General features: G+C 47.6%; 23 non-coding genes across 23 annotated transcripts; all 23 read right to left on the bottom strand.

Moving 5' to 3' along the window:
• Positions 1 to 690: 690 nt before the first annotated feature.
• LOC140592751 (U1 spliceosomal RNA) lies at positions 691 to 854 on the bottom strand. The gene has a single exon (XR_011993202.1). It is a non-coding gene; the product is annotated as a U1 spliceosomal RNA (small nuclear RNA).
• A 929-nt stretch (positions 855 to 1,783) lies between these two features.
• On the bottom strand, positions 1,784 to 1,947 carry LOC140592750 (U1 spliceosomal RNA). The gene has a single exon (XR_011993201.1). It is a non-coding gene; the product is annotated as a U1 spliceosomal RNA (small nuclear RNA).
• A 929-nt stretch (positions 1,948 to 2,876) lies between these two features.
• On the bottom strand, positions 2,877 to 3,040 carry LOC140592749 (U1 spliceosomal RNA). The gene has a single exon (XR_011993200.1). It is a non-coding gene; the product is annotated as a U1 spliceosomal RNA (small nuclear RNA).
• A 929-nt stretch (positions 3,041 to 3,969) lies between these two features.
• On the bottom strand, positions 3,970 to 4,133 carry LOC140592748 (U1 spliceosomal RNA). Its single transcript, XR_011993199.1, has one exon. It is a non-coding gene; the product is annotated as a U1 spliceosomal RNA (small nuclear RNA).
• Positions 4,134 to 5,062: 929 nt separating this feature from the next.
• On the bottom strand, positions 5,063 to 5,226 carry LOC140592873 (U1 spliceosomal RNA). Its single transcript, XR_011993325.1, has one exon. It is a non-coding gene; the product is annotated as a U1 spliceosomal RNA (small nuclear RNA).
• Positions 5,227 to 6,155: 929 nt separating this feature from the next.
• On the bottom strand, positions 6,156 to 6,319 carry LOC140592747 (U1 spliceosomal RNA). The gene has a single exon (XR_011993198.1). It is a non-coding gene; the product is annotated as a U1 spliceosomal RNA (small nuclear RNA).
• Positions 6,320 to 7,248: 929 nt separating this feature from the next.
• Positions 7,249 to 7,412, bottom strand: LOC140592894 (U1 spliceosomal RNA). The gene has a single exon (XR_011993346.1). It is a non-coding gene; the product is annotated as a U1 spliceosomal RNA (small nuclear RNA).
• A 929-nt stretch (positions 7,413 to 8,341) lies between these two features.
• Positions 8,342 to 8,505, bottom strand: LOC140592746 (U1 spliceosomal RNA). Its single transcript, XR_011993196.1, has one exon. It is a non-coding gene; the product is annotated as a U1 spliceosomal RNA (small nuclear RNA).
• Positions 8,506 to 9,434: 929 nt separating this feature from the next.
• LOC140592745 (U1 spliceosomal RNA) lies at positions 9,435 to 9,598 on the bottom strand. The gene has a single exon (XR_011993195.1). It is a non-coding gene; the product is annotated as a U1 spliceosomal RNA (small nuclear RNA).
• Positions 9,599 to 10,527: 929 nt separating this feature from the next.
• LOC140592872 (U1 spliceosomal RNA) lies at positions 10,528 to 10,691 on the bottom strand. The gene has a single exon (XR_011993324.1). It is a non-coding gene; the product is annotated as a U1 spliceosomal RNA (small nuclear RNA).
• A 929-nt stretch (positions 10,692 to 11,620) lies between these two features.
• On the bottom strand, positions 11,621 to 11,784 carry LOC140592788 (U1 spliceosomal RNA). The gene has a single exon (XR_011993241.1). It is a non-coding gene; the product is annotated as a U1 spliceosomal RNA (small nuclear RNA).
• A 929-nt stretch (positions 11,785 to 12,713) lies between these two features.
• LOC140592839 (U1 spliceosomal RNA) lies at positions 12,714 to 12,877 on the bottom strand. The gene has a single exon (XR_011993292.1). It is a non-coding gene; the product is annotated as a U1 spliceosomal RNA (small nuclear RNA).
• A 1,071-nt stretch (positions 12,878 to 13,948) lies between these two features.
• On the bottom strand, positions 13,949 to 14,112 carry LOC140592876 (U1 spliceosomal RNA). Its single transcript, XR_011993328.1, has one exon. It is a non-coding gene; the product is annotated as a U1 spliceosomal RNA (small nuclear RNA).
• A 929-nt stretch (positions 14,113 to 15,041) lies between these two features.
• Positions 15,042 to 15,205, bottom strand: LOC140592744 (U1 spliceosomal RNA). The gene has a single exon (XR_011993194.1). It is a non-coding gene; the product is annotated as a U1 spliceosomal RNA (small nuclear RNA).
• Positions 15,206 to 16,134: 929 nt separating this feature from the next.
• On the bottom strand, positions 16,135 to 16,298 carry LOC140592743 (U1 spliceosomal RNA). Its single transcript, XR_011993193.1, has one exon. It is a non-coding gene; the product is annotated as a U1 spliceosomal RNA (small nuclear RNA).
• Positions 16,299 to 17,227: 929 nt separating this feature from the next.
• LOC140592742 (U1 spliceosomal RNA) lies at positions 17,228 to 17,391 on the bottom strand. The gene has a single exon (XR_011993192.1). It is a non-coding gene; the product is annotated as a U1 spliceosomal RNA (small nuclear RNA).
• A 1,065-nt stretch (positions 17,392 to 18,456) lies between these two features.
• LOC140592741 (U1 spliceosomal RNA) lies at positions 18,457 to 18,620 on the bottom strand. The gene has a single exon (XR_011993190.1). It is a non-coding gene; the product is annotated as a U1 spliceosomal RNA (small nuclear RNA).
• A 929-nt stretch (positions 18,621 to 19,549) lies between these two features.
• On the bottom strand, positions 19,550 to 19,713 carry LOC140592740 (U1 spliceosomal RNA). Its single transcript, XR_011993189.1, has one exon. It is a non-coding gene; the product is annotated as a U1 spliceosomal RNA (small nuclear RNA).
• A 1,073-nt stretch (positions 19,714 to 20,786) lies between these two features.
• Positions 20,787 to 20,950, bottom strand: LOC140592834 (U1 spliceosomal RNA). Its single transcript, XR_011993287.1, has one exon. It is a non-coding gene; the product is annotated as a U1 spliceosomal RNA (small nuclear RNA).
• A 929-nt stretch (positions 20,951 to 21,879) lies between these two features.
• LOC140592905 (U1 spliceosomal RNA) lies at positions 21,880 to 22,043 on the bottom strand. Its single transcript, XR_011993357.1, has one exon. It is a non-coding gene; the product is annotated as a U1 spliceosomal RNA (small nuclear RNA).
• A 929-nt stretch (positions 22,044 to 22,972) lies between these two features.
• LOC140592871 (U1 spliceosomal RNA) lies at positions 22,973 to 23,136 on the bottom strand. Its single transcript, XR_011993323.1, has one exon. It is a non-coding gene; the product is annotated as a U1 spliceosomal RNA (small nuclear RNA).
• A 929-nt stretch (positions 23,137 to 24,065) lies between these two features.
• Positions 24,066 to 24,229, bottom strand: LOC140592739 (U1 spliceosomal RNA). The gene has a single exon (XR_011993188.1). It is a non-coding gene; the product is annotated as a U1 spliceosomal RNA (small nuclear RNA).
• Positions 24,230 to 25,158: 929 nt separating this feature from the next.
• LOC140592738 (U1 spliceosomal RNA) lies at positions 25,159 to 25,322 on the bottom strand. Its single transcript, XR_011993187.1, has one exon. It is a non-coding gene; the product is annotated as a U1 spliceosomal RNA (small nuclear RNA).
• Between the last annotated feature and the right edge of the window lie 304 nt (positions 25,323 to 25,626).

The following is a 25,626-nucleotide window of genomic DNA, read 5'->3' as shown; positions in this document are numbered from 1 at the left end:
AGACACATTTGGGAAAATGCACTCTCCCGCACTGTTTTCTCTGCGTTCTCACAGCCTCGACAGATGTACGGCCGTCTCGCCGACCGTATCTGGCGGCTTGACGTCTGAAATGCATGATGAAATGTTCCACAGAAGAGACCAGCTGAGTACCCATTGCTCTGTCATGCTTAATATGAGAAGGAGCAAGAGCTCTAATCTGGGCTGAGCCTGAGGATAGAAGAAAAGTTGCAAGAGACTAAGACTTTAGACTTTCAACTGGATTATATGGCTCTGGCTCAGGTAAGACTGCTCTCACAGCTCAGCCTACCCTACCAGCAGTCTGCTCTGAATACAGCAAATGCTTTTTTGAAGCAAAGAGGAACGAGACTCTTTACCCTTTAATAAGAACCTGCGAGCCACAGCATGCTTACATTTTCCTCTCATCACCTGCTCATCCAACAAACATACTGCGTTCAGTAAGAAAGGCACCTGGAGATACATGCAGTTTCATCAGTCATGGTGCTCAGCCTACCACAGGCATGCTCCGATTAAATTCACCCTGAGAACCACGTGCAAAAAAACTTAGCAGAAGCAACAGACTGCTCATACGTCTTTCGCTCTCTTGTTTGTCTTTGTCAGACGTGACCTTCTTGCGTTTTGCTAAGAAACGCCACAGAAAAGAAGTTCTCTCTCGTTACGTACCTCAAAAATCAGGGGAGAGCGCGAACGCAGTCCCCCACTACCAGAAATTATGCAGTCGAGATTCCCACATTTGGGGAATTCGCAGGAGTCAGCACAGCCGCAGTGCAATGGCTGGGCCTCACCCTGGGTGAACCACCTTCGTGATCATGGTATCTCCCCTGCCAGGTAAGTATGAGTTGAGCGAAGGCCATGTGACCCTGTTGTCCTACTCACCTGCCTACTCTGGGTCGCAGTGGGAAGGTAAAGCGTTGACTCCCATAATCCTCTGCGCAGACATTCTCTGTATGCGAGTGATACAGTTCAATGATTCTTTTTCCTTCCAAACACTTGCAATGACTTTTCCGTGGTAACCTTTAGTTTCCTCTCTGCGTTTCTTTGGTTTCACCTTCTGCCGAGGTCAGGAATTTTCTAAAGACACATTTGGGAAAATGCACTCTCCCGCACTGTTTTCTCTGCGTTCTCACAGCCTCGACAGATGTACGGCCGTCTCGCCGACCGTATCTGGCGGCTTGACGTCTGAAATGCATGATGAAATGTTCCACAGAAGAGACCAGCTGAGTACCCATTGCTCTGTCATGCTTAATATGAGAAGGAGCAAGAGCTCTAATCTGGGCTGAGCCTGAGGATAGAAGAAAAGTTGCAAGAGACTAAGACTTTAGACTTTCAACTGGATTATATGGCTCTGGCTCAGGTAAGACTGCTCTCACAGCTCAGCCTACCCTACCAGCAGTCGGCTCTGAATACAGCAAATGCTTTTTTGAAGCAAAGAGGAACGAGACTCTTTACCCTTTAATAAGAACGTGCGAGCCACAGCATGCTTACATTTTCCTCTCATCACCTGCTCATCCAACAAACATACTGCGTTCAGTAAGAAAGGCACCTGGAGATACATGCAGTTTCATCAGTCATGGTGCTCAGCCTACCACAGGCATGCTCCGATTAAATTCACCCTGAGAACCACGTGCAAAAAAACTTAGCAGAAGCAACAGACTGCTCATACGTCTTTCGCTCTCTTGTTTGTCTTTGTCAGACGTGACCTTTTTGCGTTTTGCTAAGAAACGCCACAGAAAAGAAGTTCTCTCTCGTTACGTACCTCAAAAATCAGGGGAGAGCGCGAACGCAGTCCCCCACTACCAGAAATTATGCAGTCGAGATTCCCACATTTGGGGAATTCGCAGGAGTCAGCACAGCCGCAGTGCAATGGCTGGGCCTCACCCTGGGTGAACCACCTTCGTGATCATGGTATCTCCCCTGCCAGGTAAGTATGAGTTGAGCGAAGGCCATGTGACCCTGTTGTCCTACTCACCTGCCTACTCTGGGTCGCAGTGGGAAGGTAAAGCGTTGACTCCCATAATCCTCTGCGCATTCATTCTCTGTATGCGAGTGATACAGTTCAATGATTCTTTTTCCTTACAAACACTTGCAATGACTTTTCCGTGGTAACCTTTAGTTTCGTCTCTGCGTTTCTTTGGTTTCACTTTCTGCCGAAGTCAGGAATTTTCTAAAGACACATTTGGGAAAATGCACTCTCCCGCACTGTTTTCTCTGCGTTCTCACAGCCTCGACAGATGTACGGCCGTCTCGCCGACCGTATCTGGCGGCTTGACGTCTGAAATGCATGATGAAATGTTCCACAGAAGAGACCAGCTGAGTACCCATTGCTCTGTCATGCTTAATATGAGAAGGAGCAAGAGCTCTAATCTGGGCTGAGCCTGAGGATAGAAGAAAAGTTGCAAGAGACTAAGACTTTAGACTTTCAACTGGATTATATGGCTCTGGCTCAGGTAAGACTGCTCTCACAGCTCAGCCTACCCTACCAGCAGTCGGCTCTGAATACAGCAAATGCTTTTTTGAAGCAAAGAGGAACGAGACTCTTTACCCTTTAATAAGAACGTGCGAGCCACAGCATGCTTACATTTTCCTCTCATCACCTGCTCATCCAACAAACATACTGCGTTCAGTAAGAAAGGCACCTGGAGATACATGCAGTTTCATCAGTCATGGTGCTCAGCCTACCACAGGCATGCTCCGATTAAATTCACCCTGAGAACCACGTGCAAAAAAACTTAGCAGAAGCAACAGACTGCTCATACGTCTTTCGCTCTCTTGTTTGTCTTTGTCAGACGTGACCTTTTTGCGTTTTGCTAAGAAACGCCACAGAAAAGAAGTTCTCTCTCGTTACGTACCTCAAAAATCAGGGGAGAGCGCGAACGCAGTCCCCCACTACCAGAAATTATGCAGTCGAGATTCCCACATTTGGGGAATTCGCAGGAGTCAGCACAGCCGCAGTGCAATGGCTGGGCCTCACCCTGGGTGAACCACCTTCGTGATCATGGTATCTCCCCTGCCAGGTAAGTATGAGTTGAGCGAAGGCCATGTGACCCTGTTGTCCTACTCACCTGCCTACTCTGGGTCGCAGTGGGAAGGTAAAGCGTTGACTCCCATAATCCTCTGCGCATTCATTCTCTGTATGCGAGTGATACAGTTCAATGATTCTTTTTCCTTACAAACACTTGCAATGACTTTTCCGTGGTAACCTTTAGTTTCGTCTCTGCGTTTCTTTGGTTTCACTTTCTGCCGAAGTCAGGAATTTTCTAAAGACACATTTGGGAAAATGCACTCTCCCGCACTGTTTTCTCTGCGTTCTCACAGCCTCGACAGATGTACGGCCGTCTCGCCGACCGTATCTGGCGGCTTGACGTCTGAAATGCATGATGAAATGTTCCACAGAAGAGACCAGCTGAGTACCCATTGCTCTGTCATGCTTAATATGAGAAGGAGCAAGAGCTCTAATCTGGGCTGAGCCTGAGGATAGAAGAAAAGTTGCAAGAGACTAAGACTTTAGACTTTCAACTGGATTATATGGCTCTGGCTCAGGTAAGACTGCTCTCACAGCTCAGCCTACCCTACCAGCAGTCTGCTCTGAATACAGCAAATGCTTTTTTGAAGCAAAGAGGAACGAGACTCTTTACCCTTTAATAAGAACCTGCGAGCCACAGCATGCTTACATTTTCCTCTCATCACCTGCTCATCCAACAAACATACTGCGTTCAGTAAGAAAGGCACCTGGAGATACATGCAGTTTCATCAGTCATGGTGCTCAGCCTACCACAGGCATGCTCCGATTAAATTCACCCTGAGAACCACGTGCAAAAAAACTTAGCAGAAGCAACAGACTGCTCATACGTCTTTCGCTCTCTTGTTTGTCTTTGTCAGACGTGACCTTCTTGCGTTTTGCTAAGAAACGCCACAGAAAAGAAGTTCTCTCTCGTTACGTACCTCAAAAATCAGGGGAGAGCGCGAACGCAGTCCCCCACTACCAGAAATTATGCAGTCGAGATTCCCACATTTGGGGAATTCGCAGGAGTCAGCACAGCCGCAGTGCAATGGCTGGGCCTCACCCTGGGTGAACCACCTTCGTGATCATGGTATCTCCCCTGCCAGGTAAGTATGAGTTGAGCGAAGGCCATGTGACCCTGTTGTCCTACTCACCTGCCTACTCTGGGTCGCAGTGGGAAGGTAAAGCCTTGACTCCCATAATCCTCTGCGCAGACATTCTCTGTATGCGAGTGATACAGTTCAATGATTCTTTTTCCTTCCAAACACTTGCAATGACTTTTCCGTGGTAACCTTTAGTTTCGTCTCTGCGTTTCTTTGGTTTCACCTTCTGCCGAGGTCAGGAATTTTCTAAAGACACATTTGGGAAAATGCACTCTCCCGCACTGTTTTCTCTGCGTTCTCACAGCCTCGACAGATGTACGGCCGTCTCGCCGACCGTATCTGGCGGCTTGACGTCTGAAATGCATGATGAAATGTTCCACAGAAGAGACCAGCTCAGTACCCATTGCTCTGTCATGCTTAATATGAGAAGGAGCAAAAGCTCTAATCTGGGCTGAGCCTGAGGATAGAAGAAAAGTTGCAAGAGACTAAGACTTTAGACTTTCAACTGGATTATATGGCTCTGGCTCAGGTAAGACTGCTCTCACAGCTCAGCCTACCCTACCAGCAGTCTGCTCTGAATACAGCAAATGCTTTTTTGAAGCAAAGAGGAACGAGACTCTTTACCCTTTAATAAGAACCTGCGAGCCACAGCATGCTTACATTTTCCTCTCATCACCTGCTCATCCAACAAACATACTGCGTTCAGTAAGAAAGGCACCTGGAGATACATGCAGTTTCATCAGTCATGGTGCTCAGCCTACCACAGGCATGCTCCGATTAAATTCACCCTGAGAACCACGTGCAAAAAAACTTAGCAGAAGCAACAGACTGCTCATATGTCTTTCGCTGTCTTGTTTGTCTTTGTCAGACGTGACCTTCTTGCGTTTTGCTAAGAAACGCCACAGAAAAGAAGTTCTCTCTCGTTACGTACCTCAAAAATCAGAGGAGAGCGCGAACGCAGTCCCCCACTACCAGAAATTATGCAGTCGAGATTCCCACATTTGGGGAATTCGCAGGAGTCAGCACAGCCGCAGTGCAATGGCTGGGCCTCACCCTGGGTGAACCACCTTCGTGATCATGGTATCTCCCCTGCCAGGTAAGTATGAGTTGAGCGAAGGCCATGTGACCCTGTTGTCCTACTCACCTGCCTACTCTGGGTCGCAGTGGGAAGGTAAAGCGTTGACTCCCATAATCCTCTGCGCAGACATTCTCTGTATGCGAGTGATACAGTTCAATGATTCTTTTTCCTTCCAAACACTTGCAATGACTTTTCCGTGGTAACCTTTAGTTTCCTCTCTGCGTTTCTTTGGTTTCACCTTCTGCCGAGGTCAGGAATTTTCTAAAGACACATTTGGGAAAATGCACTCTCCCGCACTGTTTTCTCTGCGTTCTCACAGCCTCGACAGATGTACGGCCGTCTCGCCGACCGTATCTGGCGGCTTGACGTCTGAAATGCATGATGAAATGTTCCACAGAAGAGACCAGCTGAGTACCCATTGCTCTGTCATGCTTAATATGAGAAGGAGCAAGAGCTCTAATCTGGGCTGAGCCTGAGGATAGAAGAAAAGTTGCAAGAGACTAAGACTTTAGACTTTCAACTGGATTATATGGCTCTGGCTCAGGTAAGACTGCTCTCACAGCTCAGCCTACCCTACCAGCAGTCTGCTCTGAATACAGCAAATGCTTTTTTGAAGCAAAGAGGAACGAGACTCTTTACCCTTTAATAAGAACCTGCGAGCCACAGCATGCTTACATTTTCCTCTCATCACCTGCTCATCCAACAAACATACTGCGTTCAGTAAGAAAGGCACCTGGAGATACATGCAGTTTCATCAGTCATGGTGCTCAGCCTACCACAGGCATGCTCCGATTAAATTCACCCTGAGAACCACGTGCAAAAAAACTTAGCAGAAGCAACAGACTGCTCATACGTCTTTCGCTCTCTTGTTTGTCTTTGTCAGACGTGACCTTCTTGCGTTTTGCTAAGAAACGCCACAGAAAAGAAGTTCTCTCTCGTTACGTACCTCAAAAATCAGGGGAGAGCGCGAACGCAGTCCCCCACTACCAGAAATTATGCAGTCGAGATTCCCACATTTGGGGAATTCGCAGGAGTCAGCACAGCCGCAGTGCAATGGCTGGGCCTCACCCTGGGTGAACCACCTTCGTGATCATGGTATCTCCCCTGCCAGGTAAGTATGAGTTGAGCGAAGGCCATGTGACCCTGTTGTCCTACTCACCTGCCTACTCTGGGTCGCAGTGGGAAGGTAAAGCGTTGACTCCCATAATCCTCTGCGCATTCATTCTCTGTATGCGAGTGATACAGTTCAATGATTCTTTTTCCTTACAAACACTTGCAATGACTTTTCCGTGGTAACCTTTAGTTTCGTCTCTGCGTTTCTTTGGTTTCACTTTCTGCCGAAGTCAGGAATTTTCTAAAGACACATTTGGGAAAATGCACTCTCCCGCACTGTTTTCTCTGCGTTCTCACAGCCTCGACAGATGTACGGCCGTCTCGCCGACCGTATCTGGCGGCTTGACGTCTGAAATGCATGATGAAATGTTCCACAGAAGAGACCAGCTGAGTACCCATTGCTCTGTCATGCTTAATATGAGAAGGAGCAAGAGCTCTAATCTGGGCTGAGCCTGAGGATAGAAGAAAAGTTGCAAGAGACTAAGACTTTAGACTTTCAACTGGATTATATGGCTCTGGCTCAGGTAAGACTGCTCTCACAGCTCAGCCTACCCTACCAGCAGTCTGCTCTGAATACAGCAAATGCTTTTTTGAAGCAAAGAGGAACGAGACTCTTTACCCTTTAATAAGAACCTGCGAGCCACAGCATGCTTACATTTTCCTCTCATCACCTGCTCATCCAACAAACATACTGCGTTCAGTAAGAAAGGCACCTGGAGATACATGCAGTTTCATCAGTCATGGTGCTCAGCCTACCACAGGCATGCTCCGATTAAATTCACCCTGAGAACCACGTGCAAAAAAACTTAGCAGAAGCAACAGACTGCTCATACGTCTTTCGCTCTCTTGTTTGTCTTTGTCAGACGTGACCTTCTTGCGTTTTGCTAAGAAACGCCACAGAAAAGAAGTTCTCTCTCGTTACGTACCTCAAAAATCAGGGGAGAGCGCGAACGCAGTCCCCCACTACCAGAAATTATGCAGTCGAGATTCACACATTTGGGGAATTCGCAGGAGTCAGCACAGCCGCAGTGCAATGGCTGGGCCTCACCCTGGGTGAACCACCTTCGTGATCATGGTATCTCCCCTGCCAGGTAAGTATGAGTTGAGCGAAGGCCATGTGACCCTGTTGTCCTACTCACCTGCCTACTCTGGGTCGCAGTGGGAAGGTAAAGCGTTGACTCCCATAATCCTCTGCGCAGACATTCTCTGTATGCGAGTGATACAGTTCAATGATTCTTTTTCCTTACAAACACTTGCAATGACTTTTCCGTGGTAACCTTTAGTTTCGTCTCTGCGTTTCTTTGGTTTCACCTTCTGCCGAGGTCAGGAATTTTCTAAAGACACATTTGGGAAAATGCACTCTCCCGCACTGTTTTCTCTGCGTTCTCACAGCCTCGACAGATGTACGGCCGTCTCGCCGACCGTATCTGGCGGCTTGACGTCTGAAATGCATGATGAAATGTTCCACAGAAGAGACCAGCTGAGTACCCATTGCTCTGTCATGCTTAATATGAGAAGGAGCAAGAGCTCTAATCTGGGCTGAGCCTGAGGATAGAAGAAAAGTTGCAAGAGACTAAGACTTTAGACTTTCAACTGGATTATATGGCTCTGGCTCAGGTAAGACTGCTCTCACAGCTCAGCCTACCCTACCAGCAGTCGGCTCTGAATACAGCAAATGCTTTTTTGAAGCAAAGAGGAACGAGACTCTTTACCCTTTAATAAGAACGTGCGAGCCACAGCATGCTTACATTTTCCTCTCATCACCTGCTCATCCAACAAACATACTGCGTTCAGTAAGAAAGGCACCTGGAGATACATGCAGTTTCATCAGTCATGGTGCTCAGCCTACCACAGGCATGCTCCGATTAAATTCACCCTGAGAACCACGTGCAAAAAAACTTAGCAGAAGCAACAGACTGCTCATACGTCTTTCGCTCTGTTGTTTGTCTTTGTCAGACGTGACCTTTTTGCGTTTTGCTAAGAAACGCCACAGAAAAGAAGTTCTCTCTCGTTACGTACCTCAAAAATCAGGGGAGAGCGCGAACGCAGTCCCCCACTACCAGAAATTATGCAGTCGAGATTCCCACATTTGGGGAATTCGCAGGAGTCAGCACAGCCGCAGTGCAATGGCTGGGCCTCACCCTGGGTGAACCACCTTCGTGATCATGGTATCTCCCCTGCCAGGTAAGTATGAGTTGAGCGAAGGCCATGTGACCCTGTTGTCCTACTCACCTGCCTACTCTGGGTCGCAGTGGGAAGGTAAAGCGTTGACTCCCATAATCCTCTGCGCATTCATTCTCTGTATGCGAGTGATACAGTTCAATGATTCTTTTTCCTTACAAACACTTGCAATGACTTTTCCGTGGTAACCTTTAGTTTCGTCTCTGCGTTTCTTTGGTTTCACTTTCTGCCGAAGTCAGGAATTTTCTAAAGACACATTTGGGAAAATGCACTCTCCCGCACTGTTTTCTCTGCGTTCTCACAGCCTCGACAGATGTACGGCCGTCTCGCCGACCGTATCTGGCGGCTTGACGTCTGAAATGCATGATGAAATGTTCCACAGAAGAGACCAGCTGAGTACCCATTGCTCTGTCATGCTTAATATGAGAAGGAGCAAGAGCTCTAATCTGGGCTGAGCCTGAGGATAGAAGAAAAGTTGCAAGAGACTAAGACTTTAGACTTTCAACTGGATTATATGGCTCTGGCTCAGGTAAGACTGCTCTCACAGCTCAGCCTACCCTACCAGCAGTCTGCTCTGAATACAGCAAATGCTTTTTTGAAGCAAAGAGGAACGAGACTCTTTACCCTTTAATAAGAACCTGCGAGCCACAGCATGCTTACATTTTCCTCTCATCACCTGCTCATCCAACAAACATACTGCGTTCAGTAAGAAAGGCACCTGGAGATACATGCAGTTTCATCAGTCATGGTGCTCAGCCTACCACAGGCATGCTCCGATTAAATTCACCCTGAGAACCACGTGCAAAAAAACTTAGCAGAAGCAACAGACTGCTCATACGTCTTTCGCTCTCTTGTTTGTCTTTGTCAGACGTGACCTTCTTGCGTTTTGCTAAGAAACGCCACAGAAAAGAAGTTCTCTCTCGTTACGTACCTCAAAAATCAGGGGAGAGCGCGAACGCAGTCCCCCACTACCAGAAATTATGCAGTCGAGATTCCCACATTTGGGGAATTCGCAGGAGTCAGCACAGCCGCAGTGCAATGGCTGGGCCTCACCCTGGGTGAACCACCTTCGTGATCATGGTATCTCCCCTGCCAGGTAAGTATGAGTTGAGCGAAGGCCATGTGACCCTGTTGTCCTACTCACCTGCCTACTCTGGGTCGCAGTGGGAAGGTAAAGCCTTGACTCCCATAATCCTCTGCGCAGACATTCTCTGTATGCGAGTGATACAGTTCAATGATTCTTTTTCCTTCCAAACACTTGCAATGACTTTTCCGTGGTAACCTTTAGTTTCGTCTCTGCGTTTCTTTGGTTTCACCTTCTGCCGAGGTCAGGAATTTTCTAAAGACACATTTGGGAAAATGCACTCTCCCGCACTGTTTTCTCTGCGTTCTCACAGCCTCGACAGATGTACGGCCGTCTCGCCGACCGTATCTGGCGGCTTGACGTCTGAAATGCATGATGAAATGTTCCACAGAAGAGACCAGCTCAGTACCCATTGCTCTGTCATGCTTAATATGAGAAGGAGCAAAAGCTCTAATCTGGGCTGAGCCTGAGGATAGAAGAAAAGTTGCAAGAGACTAAGACTTTAGACTTTCAACTGGATTATATGGCTCTGGCTCAGGTAAGACTGCTCTCACAGCTCAGCCTACCCTACCAGCAGTCTGCTCTGAATACAGCAAATGCTTTTTTGAAGCAAAGAGGAACGAGACTCTTTACCCTTTAATAAGAACCTGCGAGCCACAGCATGCTTACATTTTCCTCTCATCACCTGCTCATCCAACAAACATACTGCGTTCAGTAAGAAAGGCACCTGGAGATACATGCAGTTTCATCAGTCATGGTGCTCAGCCTACCACAGGCATGCTCCGATTAAATTCACCCTGAGAACCACGTGCAAAAAAACTTAGCAGAAGCAACAGACTGCTCATACGTCTTTCGCTCTCTTGTTTGTCTTTGTCAGACGTGACCTTCTTGCGTTTTGCTAAGAAACGCCACAGAAAAGAAGTTCTCTCTCGTTACGTACCTCAAAAATCAGAGGAGAGCGCGAACGCAGTCCCCCACTACCAGAAATTATGCAGTCGAGATTCCCACATTTGGGGAATTCGCAGGAGTCAGCACAGCCGCAGTGCAATGGCTGGGCCTCACCCTGGGTGAACCACCTTCGTGATCATGGTATCTCCCCTGCCAGGTAAGTATGAGTTGAGCGAAGGCCATGTGACCCTGTTGTCCTACTCACCTGCCTACTCTGGGTCGCAGTGGGAAGGTAAAGCGTTGACTCCCATAATCCTCTGCACAGACATTCTCTGTATGCGAGTGATACAGTTCAATGATTCTTTTTCCTTCCAAACACTTGCAATGACTTTTCCGTGGTAACCTTTAGTTTCGTCTCTGCGTTTCTTTGGTTTCACCTTCTGCCGAGGTCAGGAATTTTCTAAAGACACATTTGGGAAAATGCACTCTCCCGCACTGTTTTCTCTGCGTTCTCACAGCCTCGACAGATGTACGGCCGTCTCGCCGACCGTATCTGGCGGCTTGACGTCTGAAATGCATGATGAAATGTTCCACAGAAGAGACCAGCTGAGTACCCATTGCTCTGTCATGCTTAATATGAGAAGGAGCAAGAGCTCTAATCTGGGCTGAGCCTGAGGATAGAAGAAAAGTTGCAAGAGACTAAGACTTTAGACTTTCAACTGGATTATATGGCTCTGGCTCAGGTAAGACTGCTCTCACAGCTCAGCCTACCCTACCAGCAGTCTGCTCTGAATACAGCAAATGCTTTTTTGAAGCAAAGAGGAACGAGACTCTTTACCCTTTAATAAGAACCTGCGAGCCACAGCATGCTTACATTTTCCTCTCATCACCTGCTCATCCAACAAACATACTGCGTTCAGTAAGAAAGGCACCTGGAGATACATGCAGTTTCATCAGTCATGGTGCTCAGCCTACCACAGGCATGCTCCGATTAAATTCACCCTGAGAACCACGTGCAAAAAAACTTAGCAGAAGCAACAGACTGCTCATACGTCTTTCGCTCTCTTGTTTGTCTTTGTCAGACGTGACCTTTTTGCGTTTTGCTAAGAAACGCCACAGAAAAGAAGTTCTCTCTCGTTACGTACCTCAACAATCAGGGGAGAGCGCGAACGCAGTCCCCCACTACCAGAAATTATGCAGTCGAGATTCCCACATTTGGGGAATTCGCAGGAGTCAGCACAGCCCAAGTGCAATGGCTGGGCCTCACCCTGGGTGAACCACCTTCGTGATCATGGTATCTCCCCTGCCAGGTAAGTATGAGTTGAGCGAAGACCATGTGACCCTGTTGTCCTACTCACCTGCCTACTCTGGGTCGCAGTGGGAAGGTAAAGCGTTGACTCCCATAATCCTCTGCGCAGACATTCTCTGTATGCGAGTGATACAGTTCAATGATTCTTTTTCCTTCCAAACACTTGCAATGACTTTTCCGTGGTAACCTTTAGTTTCGTCTCTGCGTTTCTTTGGTTTCACCTTCTGCCGAGGTCAGGAATTTTCTAAAGACACATTTGGGAAAATGCACTCTCCCGCACTGTTTTCTCTGCGTTCTCACAGCCTCGACAGATGTACGGCCGTCTCGCCGACCGTATCTGGCGGCTTGACGTCTGAAATGCATGATGAAATGTTCCACAGAAGAGACCAGCTGAGTACCCATTGCTCTGTCATGCTTAATATGTGAAGGAGCAAGAGCTCTAATCTGGGCTGAGCCTGAGGATAGAAGAAAAGTTGCAAGAGACTAAGACTTTAGACTTTCAACTGGATTATATGGCTCTGGCTCAGGTAAGACTGCTCTCACAGCTCAGCCTACCCTACCAGCAGTCTGCTCTGAATACAGCAAATGCTTTTTTGAAGCAAAGAGGAACGAGACTCTTTACCCTTTAATAAGAACCTGCGAGCCACAGCATGCTTACATTTTCCTCTCATCACCTGCTCATCCAACAAACATACTGCGTTCAGTAAGAAAGGCACCTGGAGATACATGCAGTTTCATCAGTCATGGTGCTCAGCCTACCACAAGCATGCTCCGATTAAATTCACCCTGAGAACCACGTGCAAAAAAACTTAGCAGAAGCAACAGACTGCTCATACGTCTTTCGCTCTCTTGTTTGTCTTTGTCAGACGTGACCTTCTTGCGTTTTGCTAAGAAACGCCACAGAAAAGAAGTTCTCTCTCGTTACGTACCTCAAAAATCAGGGGAGAGCGCGAACGCAGTCCCCCACTACCAGAAATTATGCAGTCGAGATTCCCACATTTGGGGAATTCGCAGAAGTCAGCACAGCCGCAGTGCAATGGCTGGGCCTCACCCTGGGTGAACCACCTTCGTGATCATGGTATCTCCCCTGCCAGGTAAGTATGAGTTGAGCGAAGGCCATGTGACCCTGTTGTCCTACTCACCTGCCTACTCTGGGTCGCAGTGGGAAGGTAAAGCGTTGACTCCCATAATCCTCTGCACAGACATTCTCTGTATGCGAGTGATACAGTTCAATGATTCTTTTTCCTTACAAACACTTGCAATGACTTTTCCGTGGTAACCTTTAGTTTCGTCTCTGCGTTTCTTTGGTTTCACCTTCTGCCGAGGTCAGGAATTTTCTAAAGACACATTTGGGAAAATGCACTCTCCCGCACTGTTTTCTCTGCGTTCTCACAGCCTCGACAGATGTACGGCCGTCTCGCCGACCGTATCTGGCGGCTTGACGTCTGAAATGCATGATGAAATGTTCCACAGAAGAGACCAGCTGAGTACCCATTGCTCTGTCATGCTTAATATGAGAAGGAACAAGAGCTCTAATCTGGGCTGAGCCTGAGGATAGAAGAAAAGTTGCAAGAGACTAAGACTTTAGACTTTCAACTGGATTATATGGCTCTGGCTCAGGTAAGACTGCTCTCACAGCTCAGCCTACCCTACCAGCAGTCTGCTCTGAATACAGCAAATGCTTTTTTGAAGCAAAGAGGAACGAGACTCTTTACCCTTTAATAAGAACCTGCGAGCCACAGCATGCTTACATTTTCCTCTCATCACCTGCTCATCCAACAAACATACTGCGTTCAGTAAGAAAGGCACCTGGAGATACATGCAGTTTCATCAGTCATGGTGCTCAGCCTACCACAGGCATGCTCAGATTAAATTCACCCTGAGAACCACGTGCAAAAAAACTTAGCAGAAGCAACAGACTGCTCACGTCTTTCGCTCTCTTGTTTGTCTTTGTCAGACGTGACCTTCTTGCGTTTTGCTAAAAAACGCCACAGAGAGAAAATGCTCAGATTAAAATCACCCTGAGAACCACGTGCAAAAAAACTTAGCAGAAGCAACAGACTGCTAATACGTCTTTCGCTCTCTTGTTTGTCTTTGTCAGACGTGACCTTCTTGCATTTTGCTAAGAAACGCCACAGAAAAGAAGTTCTCTCTCGTTACGTACCTCAAAAATCAGGGGAGAGCGCGAACGCAGTCCCCCACTACCAGAAATTATGCAGTCAAGATTCCCACATTTGGGGAATTCGCAGGAGTCAGCACAGCCGCAGTGCAATGGCTGGGCCTCACCCTGGGTGAACCACCTTCGTGATCATGGTATCTCCCCTGCCAGGTAAGTATGAGTTGAGCGAAGGCCATGTGACCCTGTTGTCCTACTCACCTGCCTACTCTGGGTCGCAGTGGGAAGGTAAAGCGTTGACTCCCATAATCCTCTGCGCAGACATTCTCTGTATGCGAGTGATACAGTTCAATGATTCTTTTTCCTTCCAAACACCTGCAATGACTTCTCCGTGGTAACCTTTAGTTTCGTCTCTGCGTTTCTTTGGTTTCACCTTCTGCCGAGGTCAGGAATTTTCTAAAGACACATTTGGGAAAATGCACTCTCCCGCACTGTTTTCTCTGCGTTCTCACAGCCTCGACAGATGTACGGCCGTCTCGCCGACCGTATCTGGCGGCTTGACGTCTGAAATGCATGATGAAATGTTCCACAGAAGAGACCAGCTGAGTACCCATTGCTCTGTCATGCTTAATATGAGAAGGAGCAAGAGCTCTAATCTGGGCTGAGCCTGAGGATAGAAGAAAAGTTGCAAGAGACTAAGACTTTAGACTTTCAACTGGATTATATGGCTCTGGCTCAGGTAAGACTGCTCTCACAGCTCAGCCTACCCTACCAGCAGTCTGCTCTGAATACAGCAAATGCTTTTTTGAAGCAAAGAGGAACGAGACTCTTTACCCTTTAATAAGAACCTGCGAGCCACAGCATGCTTACATTTTCCTCTCATCACCTGCTCATCCAACAAACATACTGCGTTCAGTAAGAAAGGCACCTGGAGATACATGCAGTTTCATCAGTCATGGTGCTCAGCCTACCACAGGCATGCTCCGATTAAATTCACCCTGAGAACCACGTGCAAAAAAACTTAGCAGAAGCAACAGACTGCTCATACGTCTTTCGCTCTGTTGTTTGTCTTTGTCAGACGTGACCTTTTTGCGTTTTGCTAAGAAACGCCACAGAAAAGAAGTTCTCTCTCGTTACGTACCTCAAAAATCAGGGGAGAGCGCGAACGCAGTCCCCCACTACCAGAAATTATGCAGTCGAGATTCCCACATTTGGGGAATTCGCAGGAGTCAGCACAGCCGCAGTGCAATGGCTGGGCCTCACCCTGGGTGAACCACCTTCGTGATCATGGTATCTCCCCTGCCAGGTAAGTATGAGTTGAGCGAAGGCCATGTGACCCTGTTGTCCTACTCACCTGCCTACTCTGGGTCGCAGTGGGAAGGTAAAGCGTTGACTCCCATAATCCTCTGCGCATTCATTCTCTGTATGCGAGTGATACAGTTCAATGATTCTTTTTCCTTACAAACACTTGCAATGACTTTTCCGTGGTAACCTTTAGTTTCGTCTCTGCGTTTCTTTGGTTTCACTTTCTGCCGAAGTCAGGAATTTTCTAAAGACACATTTGGGAAAATGCACTCTCCCGCACTGTTTTCTCTGCGTTCTCACAGCCTCGACAGATGTACGGCCGTCTCGCCGACCGTATCTGGCGGCTTGACGTCTGAAATGCATGATGAAATGTTCCACAGAAGAGACCAGCTGAGTACCCATTGCTCTGTCATGCTTAATATGAGAAGGAGCAAGAGCTCTAATCTGGGCTGAGCCTGAGGATAGAAGAAAAGTTGCAAGAGACTAAGACTTTAGACTTTCAACTGGATTATATGGCTCTGGCTCAGGTAAGACTGCTCTCACAGCTCAGCCTACCCTACCAGCAGTCTGCTCTGAATACAGCAAATGCTTTTTTGAAGCAAAGAGGAACGAGACTCTTTACCCTTTAATAAGAACCTGCGAGCCACAGCATGCTTACATTTTCCTCTCATCACCTGCTCATCCAACAAACATACTGCGTTCAGTAAGAAAGGCACCTGGAGATACATGCAGTTTCATCAGTCATGGTGCTCAGCCTACCACAGGCATGCTCCGATTAAATTCACCCTGAGAACCACGTGCAAAAAAACTTAGCAGAAGCAACAGACTGCTCATACGTCTTTCGCTCTCTTGTTTGTCTTTGTCAGACGTGACCTTCTTGCGTTTTGCTAAGAAACGCCACAGAAAAGAAGTTCTCTCTCGTTACGTACCTCAAAAATCAGGGGAGAGCGCGAACGCAGTCCCCCACTACCAGAAATTATGCAGTCGAGATTCCCACATTTGGGGAATTCGCAGGAGTCAGCACAGCCGCAGTGCAATGGCTGGGCCTCACCCTGGGTGAACCACCTTCGTGATCATGGTATCTCCCCTGCCAGGTAAGTATGAGTTGAGCGAAGGCCATGTGACCCTGTTGTCCTACTCACCTGCCTACTCTGGGTCGCAGTGGGAAGGTAAAGCCTTGACTCCCATAATCCTCTGCGCAGACATTCTCTGTATGCGAGTGATACAGTTCAATGATTCTTTTTCCTTCCAAACACTTGCAATGACTTTTCCGTGGTAACCTTTAGTTTCGTCTCTGCGTTTCTTTGGTTTCACCTTCTGCCGAGGTCAGGAATTTTCTAAAGACACATTTGGGAAAATGCACTCTCCCGCACTGTTTTCTCTGCGTTCTCACAGCCTCGACAGATGTACGGCCGTCTCGCCGACCGTATCTGGCGGCTTGACGTCTGAAATGCATGATGAAATGTTCCACAGAAGAGACCAGCTGAGTACCCATTGCTCTGTCATGCTTAATATGAGAAGGAGCAAGAGCTCTAATCTGGGCTGAGCCTGAGGATAGAAGAAAAGTTGCAAGAGACTAAGACTTTAGACTTTCAACTGGATTATATGGCTCTGGCTCAGGTAAGACTGCTCTCACAGCTCAGCCTACCCTACCAGCAGTCTGCTCTGAATACAGCAAATGCTTTTTTGAAGCAAAGAGGAACGAGACTCTTTACCCTTTAATAAGAACCTGCGAGCCACAGCATGCTTACATTTTCCTCTCATCACCTGCTCATCCAACAAACATACTGCGTTCAGTAAGAAAGGCACCTGGAGATACATGCAGTTTCATCAGTCATGGTACTCAGCCTACCACAGGCATGCTCAGATTAAATTCACCCTGAGAACCACGTGCAAAAAAACTTAGCAGAAGCAACAGACTGCTCATACGTCTTTCGCTCTCTTGTTTGTCTTTGTCAGACGTGACCTTCTTGCGTTTTGCTAAAAAACGCCTCAGAAAAGAAGTTCTCTCTCGTTACGTACCTCAAAAATCAGGGGAGAGCGCGAACGCAGTCCCCCACTACCAGAAATTATGCAGTCGAGATTCCCACATTTGGGGAATTCGCAGGAGTCAGCACAGCCGCAGTGCAATGGCTGGGCCTCACCCTGGGTGAACCACCTTCGTGATCATGGTATCTCCCCTGCCAGGTAAGTATGAGTTGAGCGAAGGCCATGTGACCCTGTTGTCCTACTCACCTGCCTACTCTGGGTCGCAGTGGGAAGGTAAAGCGTTGACTCCCATAATCCTCTGCGCAGACATTCTCTGTATGCGAGTGATACAGTTCAATGATTCTTTTTCCTTCCAAACACTTGCAATGACTTTTCCATGGTAACCTTTAGTTTCGTCTCTGCGTTTCTTTGGTTTCACTTTCTGCCGAGGTCAGGAATTTTCTAAAGACACATTTGGGAAAATGCACTCTCCCGCACTGTTTTCTCTGCGTTCTCACAGCCTCGACAGATGTACGGCTGTCTCGCCGACCGTATCTGGCGGCTTGACGTCTGAATTGCATGATGAAATGTTCCACAGAAGAGACCAGCTGAGTACCCATTGCTCTGTCATGCTTAATATGAGAAGGAGCAAGAGCTCTAATCTGGGCTGAGGATAGAAGAAAAGTTGCAAGGGACTAAGACTTTAGACTTTCAACTGGATTATATGGCTCTGGCTCAGGTAAGACTGCTCTCACAGCTCAGCCTACCCTACCAGCAGTCTGCTCTGAATACAGCAAATGCTTTTTTGAAGCAAAGAGGAACGAGACTCTTTACCCTTTAATAAGAACCTGCGAGCCACAGCATGCTTACATTTTCCTCTCATCACCTGCTCATCCAACAAACATACTGCGTTCAGTAAGAAAGGCACCTGGAGATACATGCAGTTTCATCAGTCATGGTGCTCAGCCTACCACAGGCATGCTCCGATTAAATTCACCCTGAGAACCACGTGCAAAAAAACTTAGCAGAAGCAACAGACTGCTCACGTCTTTCGCTCTCTTGTTTGTCTTTGTCAGACGTGACCTTCTTGCGTTTTGCTAAAAAACGCCACAGAGAGAAAATGCTCAGATTAAAATCACCCTGAGAACCACGTGCAAAAAAACTTAGCAGAAGCAACAGACTGCTCATACGTCTTTCGCTCTCTTGTTTGTCTTTGTCAGACGTGACCTTCTTGCGTTTTGCTAAGAAACGCCACAGAAAAGAAGTTCTCTCTCGTTACATACCTCAAAAATCAGGGGAGAGCGCGAACGCAGTCCCCCACTACCAGAAATTATGCAGTCGAGATTCCCACATTTGGGGAATTCGCAGGAGTCAGCACAGCCGCAGTGCAATGGCTGGGCCTCACCCTGGGTGAACCACCTTCGTGATCATGGTATCTCCCCTGCCAGGTAAGTATGAGTTGAGCGAAGGCCATGTGACCCTGTTGTCCTACTCACCTGCCTACTCTGGGTCGCAGTGGGAAGGTAAAGCGTTGACTCCCATAATCCTCTGCGCAGACATTCTCTGTATGCGAGTGATACAGTTCAATGATTCTTTTTCCTTACAAACACTTGCAATGACTTTTCCGTGGTAACCTTTAGTTTCGTCTCTGCGTTTCTTTGGTTTCACCTTCTGCCGAGGTCAGGAATTTTCTAAAGACACATTTGGGAAAATGCACTCTCCCGCACTGTTTTCTCTGCGTTCTCACAGCCTCGACAGATGTACGGCCGTCTCGCCGACCGTATCTGGCGGCTTGACGTCTGAAATGCATGATGAAATGTTCCACAGAAGAGACCAGCTGAGTACCCATTGCTCTGTCATGCTTAATATGAGAAGGAGCAAGAGCTCTAATCTGGGCTGAGCCTGAGGATAGAAGAAAAGTTGCAAGAGACTAAGACTTTAGACTTTCAACTGGATTATATGGCTCTGGCTCAGGTAAGACTGCTCTCACAGCTCAGCCTACCCTACCAGCAGTCTGCTCTGAATACAGCAAATGCTTTTTTGAAGCAAAGAGGAACGAGACTCTTTACCCTTTAATAAGAACCTGCGAGCCACAGCATGCTTACATTTTCCTCTCATCACCTGCTCATCCAACAAACATACTGCGTTCAGTAAGAAAGGCACCTGGAGATACATGCAGTTTCATCAGTCATGGTGCTCAGCCTACCACAGGCATGCTCCGATTAAATTCACCCTGAGAACCACGTGCAAAAAAACTTAGCAGAAGCAACAGACTGCTCATACGTCTTTCGCTCTCTTGTTTGTCTTTGTCAGACGTGACCTTCTTGCGTTTTGCTAAGAAACGCCACAGAAAAGAAGTTCTCTCTCGTTACGTACCTCAAAAATCAGGGGAGAGCGCGAACGCAGTCCCCCACTACCAGAAATTATGCAGTCGAGATTCCCACATTTGGGGAATTCGCAGGAGTCAGCACAGCCGCAGTGCAATGGCTGGGCCTCACCCTGGGTGAACCACCTTCGTGATCATGGTATCTCCCCTGCCAGGTAAGTATGAGATGAGCGAAGGCCATGTGACCCTGTTGTCCTACTCACCTGCCTACTCTGGGTCGCAGTGGGAAGGTAAAGCGTTGACTCCCATAATCCTCTGCGCAGACATTCTCTGTATGCGAGTGATACAGTTCAATGATTCTTTTTCCTTACAAACACTTGCAATGACTTTTCCGTGGTAACCTTTAGTTTCGTCTCTGCGTTTCTTTGGTTTCACCTTCTGCCGAGGTCAGGAATTTTCTAAAGACACATTTGGGAAAATGCACTCTCCCGCACTGTTTTCTCTGCGTTCTCACAGCCTCGACAGATGTACGGCCGTCTCGCCGACCGTATCTGGCGGCTTGACGTCTGAAATGCATGATGAAATGTTCCACAGAAGAGACCAGCTGAGTACCCATTGCTCTGTCATGCTTAATATGAGAAGGAGCAAGAGCTCTAATCTGGGCTGAGCCTGAGGATAGAAGAAAAGTTGCAAGAGACTAAGACTTTAGACTTTCAACTGGATTATATGGCTCTGGCTCAGGTAAGACTGCTCTCACAGCTCAGCCTACCCTGCCAGCAGTCTGCTCTGAATACAGCAAATGCTTTTTTGAAGCAAAGAGGAACGAGACTCTTTACCCTTTAATAAGAACCTGCGAGCCACAGCATGCTTACATTTTCCTCTCATCACCTGCTCATCCAACAAACATACTGCATTCAGTAAGAAAGGCACCTGGAGATACATGCAGTTTCATCAGTCATGGTGCTCAGCCTACCACAGGCATGCTCAGATTAAATTCACCCTGAGAACCACGTGCAAAAAAACTTAGCAGAAGCAACAGACTGCTCATACGTCATTCGCTCTCTTGTTTGTCTTTGTCAGACGTGACCTTCTTGCGTTTTGCTAAAAAACGCCACAGAGAGAAAATGCTCAGATTAAAATCACCCTGAGAACCACGTGCAAAAAAACTTAGCAGAAGCAACAGACTGCTCATACGTCATTCGCTCTCTTGTTTGTCTTTGTCAGACGTGACCTTCTTGCGTTTTGCTAAGAAACGCCACAGAAAAGAAGTTCTCTCTCGTTACGTACCTCAAAAATCAGGGGAGAGCGCGAACACAGTCCCCCACTACCAGAAATTATGCAGTCGAGATTCCCACATTTGGGGAATTCGCAGGAGTCAGCACAGCCGCAGTGCAATGGCTGGGCCTCACCCTGGGTGAACCACCTTCGTGATCATGGTATCTCCCCTGCCAGGTAAGTATGAGTTGAGCGAAGGCCATGTGACCCTGTTGTCCTACTCACCTGCCTACTCTGGGTCGCAGTGGGAAGGTAAAGCATTGACTCCCATAATCCTCTGCGCAGACATTCTCTGTATGCGAGTGATACAGTTCAATGATTCTTTTTCCTTCCAAACACTTGCAATGACTTTTCCATGGTAACCTTTAGTTTCGTCTCTGCGTTTCTTTGGTTTCACTTTCTGCCGAGGTCAGGAATTTTCTAAAGACACATTTGGGAAAATGCACTCTCCTGCACTGTTTTCTCTGCGTTCTCACAGCCTCGACAGATGTACGGCCGTCTCGCCGACCGTATCTGGCGGCTTGACGTCTGAAATGCATGATGAAATGTTCCACAGAAGAGACCAGCTGAGTACCCATTGCTCTGTCATGCTTAATATGAGAAGGAGCAAGAGCTCTAATCTGGGCTGAGCCTGAGGATAGAAGAAAAGTTGCAAGAGACTAAGACTTTAGACTTTCAACTGGATTATATGGCTCTGGCTCAGGTAAGACTGCTCTCACAGCTCAGCCTACCCTACCAGCAGTCTGCTCTGAATACAGCAAATGCTTTTTTGAAGCAAAGAGGAACGAGACTCTTTACCCTTTAATAAGAACCTGCGAGCCACAGCATGCTTACATTTTCCTCTCATCACCTGCTCATCCAACAAACATACTGCGTTCAGTAAGAAAGGCACCTGGAGATACATGCAGTTTCATCAGTCATGGTGCTCAGCCTACCACAGGCATGCTCCGATTAAATTCACCCTGAGAACCACGTGCAAAAAAACTTAGCAGAAGCAACAGACTGCTCATACGTCTTTCGCTCTCTTGTTTGTCTTTGTCAGACGTGACCTTCTTGCGTTTTGCTAAGAAACGCCACAGAAAAGAAGTTCTCTCTCGTTACGTACCTCAAAAATCAGGGGAGAGCGCGAACGCAGTCCCCCACTACCAGAAATTATGCAGTCGAGATTCCCACATTTGGGGAATTCGCAGGAGTCAGCACAGCCGCAGTGCAATGGCTGGGCCTCACTCTGGGTGAACCACCTTCGTGATCATGGTATCTCTCCTGCCAGGTAAGTATGAGTTGAGCGAAGGCCATGTGACCCTGTTGTCCTACTCACCTGCCTACTCTGGGTCGCAGTGGGAAGGTAAAGCCTTGACTCCCATAATCCTCTGCGCAGACATTCTCTGTATGCGAGTGATACAGTTCAATGATTCTTTTTCCTTCCAAACACTTGCAATGACTTTTCCGTGGTAACCTTTAGTTTCGTCTCTGCGTTTCTTTGGTTTCACCTTCTGCCGAGGTCAGGAATTTTCTAAAGACACATTTGGGAAAATGCACTCTCCCGCACTGTTTTCTCTGCGTTCTCACAGCCTCGACAGATGTACGGCCGTCTCGCCGACCGTATCTGGCGGCTTGACGTCTGAAATGCATGATGAAATGTTCCACAGAAGAGACCAGCTCAGTACCCATTGCTCTGTCATGCTTAATATGAGAAGGAGCAAAAGCTCTAATCTGGGCTGAGCCTGAGGATAGAAGAAAAGTTGCAAGAGACTAAGACTTTAGACTTTCAACTGGATTATATGGCTCTGGCTCAGGTAAGACTGCTCTCACAGCTCAGCCTACCCTACCAGCAGTCTGCTCTGAATACAGCAAATGCTTTTTTGAAGCAAAGAGGAACGAGACTCTTTACCCTTTAATAAGAACCTGCGAGCCACAGCATGCTTACATTTTCCTCTCATCACCTGCTCATCCAACAAACATACTGCGTTCAGTAAGAAAGGCACCTGGAGATACATGCAGTTTCATCAGTCATGGTGCTCAGCCTACCACAGGCATGCTCCGATTAAATTCACCCTGAGAACCACGTGCAAAAAAACTTAGCAGAAGCAACAGACTGCTCATATGTCTTTCGCTGTCTTGTTTGTCTTTGTCAGACGTGACCTTCTTGCGTTTTGCTAAGAAACGCCACAGAAAAGAAGTTCTCTCTCGTTACGTACCTCAAAAATCAGAGGAGAGCGCGAACGCAGTCCCCCACTACCAGAAATTATGCAGTCGAGATTCCCACATTTGGGGAATTCGCAGGAGTCAGCACAGCCGCAGTGCAATGGCTGGGCCTCACCCTGGGTGAACCACCTTCGTGATCATGGTATCTCCCCTGCCAGGTAAGTATGAGTTGAGCGAAGGCCATGTGACCCTGTTGTCCTACTCACCTGCCTACTCTGGGTCGCAGTGGGAAGGTAAAGCGTTGACTCCCATAATCCTCTGCGCAGACATTCTCTGTATGCGAGTGATACAGTTCAATGATTCTTTTTCCTTCCAAACACTTGCAATGACTTTTCCGTGGTAACCTTTAGTTTCCTCTCTGCGTTTCTTTGGTTTCACCTTCTGCCGAGGTCAGGAATTTTCTAAAGACACATTTGGGAAAATGCACTCTCCCGCACTGTTTTCTCTGCGTTCTCACAGCCTCGACAGATGTACGGCCGTCTCGCCGACCGTATCTGGCGGCTTGACGTCTGAAATGCATGATGAAATGTTCCACAGAAGAGACCAGCTGAGTACCCATTGCTCTGTCATGCTTAATATGAGAAGGAGCAAGAGCTCTAATCTGGGCTGAGCCTGAGGATAGAAGAAAAGTTGCAAGAGACTAAGACTTTAGACTTTCAACTGGATTATATGGCTCTGGCTCAGGTAAGACTGCTCTCACAGCTCAGCCTACCCTACCAGCAGTCTGCTCTGAATACAGCAAATGCTTTTTTGAAGCAAAGAGGAACGAGACTCTTTACCCTTTAATAAGAACCTGCGAGCCACAGCATGCTTACATTTTCCTCTCATCACCTGCTCATCCAACAAACATACTGCGTTCAGTAAGAAAGGCACCTGGAGATACATGCAGTTTCATCAGTCATGGTGCTCAGCCTACCACAGGCATGCTCCGATTAAATTCACCCTGAGAACCACGTGCAAAAAAACTTAGCAGAAGCAACAGACTGCTCATACGTCTTTCGCTCTCTTGTTTGTCTTTGTCAGACGTGACCTTCTTGCGTTTTGCTAAGAAACGCCACAGAAAAGAAGTTCTCTCTCGTTACGTACCTCAAAAATCAGGGGAGAGCGCGAACGCAGTCCCCCACTACCAGAAATTATGCAGTCGAGATTCCCACATTTGGGGAATTCGCAGGAGTCAGCACAGCCGCAGTGCAATGGCTGGGCCTCACCCTGGGTGAACCACCTTCGTGATCATGGTATCTCCCCTGCCAGGTAAGTATGAGTTGAGCGAAGGCCATGTGACCCTGTTGTCCTACTCACCTGCCTACTCTGGGTCGCAGTGGGAAGGTAAAGCGTTGACTCCCATAATCCTCTGCGCATTCATTCTCTGTATGCGAGTGATACAGTTCAATGATTCTTTTTCCTTACAAACACTTGCAATGACTTTTCCGTGGTAACCTTTAGTTTCGTCTCTGCGTTTCTTTGGTTTCACTTTCTGCCGAAGTCAGGAATTTTCTAAAGACACATTTGGGAAAATGCACTCTCCCGCACTGTTTTCTCTGCGTTCTCACAGCCTCGACAGATGTACGGCCGTCTCGCCGACCGTATCTGGCGGCTTGACGTCTGAAATGCATGATGAAATGTTCCACAGAAGAGACCAGCTGAGTACCCATTGCTCTGTCATGCTTAATATGAGAAGGAGCAAGAGCTCTAATCTGGGCTGAGCCTGAGGATAGAAGAAAAGTTGCAAGAGACTAAGACTTTAGACTTTCAACTGGATTATATGGCTCTGGCTCAGGTAAGACTGCTCTCACAGCTCAGCCTACCCTACCAGCAGTCTGCTCTGAATACAGCAAATGCTTTTTTGAAGCAAAGAGGAACGAGACTCTTTACCCTTTAATAAGAACCTGCGAGCCACAGCATGCTTACATTTTCCTCTCATCACCTGCTCATCCAACAAACATACTGCGTTCAGTAAGAAAGGCACCTGGAGATACATGCAGTTTCATCAGTCATGGTGCTCAGCCTACCACAGGCATGCTCCGATTAAATTCACCCTGAGAACCACGTGCAAAAAAACTTAGCAGAAGCAACAGACTGCTCATACGTCTTTCGCTCTCTTGTTTGTCTTTGTCAGACGTGACCTTCTTGCGTTTTGCTAAGAAACGCCACAGAAAAGAAGTTCTCTCTCGTTACGTACCTCAAAAATCAGGGGAGAGCGCGAACGCAGTCCCCCACTACCAGAAATTATGCAGTCGAGATTCCCACATTTGGGGAATTCGCAGGAGTCAGCACAGCCGCAGTGCAATGGCTGGGCCTCACCCTGGGTGAACCACCTTCGTGATCATGGTATCTCCCCTGCCAGGTAAGTATGAGTTGAGCGAAGGCCATGTGACCCTGTTGTCCTACTCACCTGCCTACTCTGGGTCGCAGTGGGAAGGTAAAGCGTTGACTCCCATAATCCTCTGCGCAGACATTCTCTGTATGCGAGTGATACAGTTCAATGATTCTTTTTCCTTACAAACACTTGCAATGACTTTTCCGTGGTAACCTTTAGTTTCGTCTCTGCGTTTCTTTGGTTTCACCTTCTGCCGAGGTCAGGAATTTTCTAAAGACACATTTGGGAAAATGCACTCTCCCGCACTGTTTTCTCTGCGTTCTCACAGCCTCGACAGAT

This window comes from Paramormyrops kingsleyae, chromosome 9, assembly GCF_048594095.1.
Source record: "Paramormyrops kingsleyae isolate MSU_618 chromosome 9, PKINGS_0.4, whole genome shotgun sequence".
NCBI classification, from domain to species: Eukaryota; Metazoa; Chordata; class Actinopteri; order Osteoglossiformes; family Mormyridae; genus Paramormyrops; species Paramormyrops kingsleyae.
The sequence above is the reverse complement of the archived record's forward strand: the minus strand, read 5'-3'. Positions and strand labels throughout refer to the sequence as shown.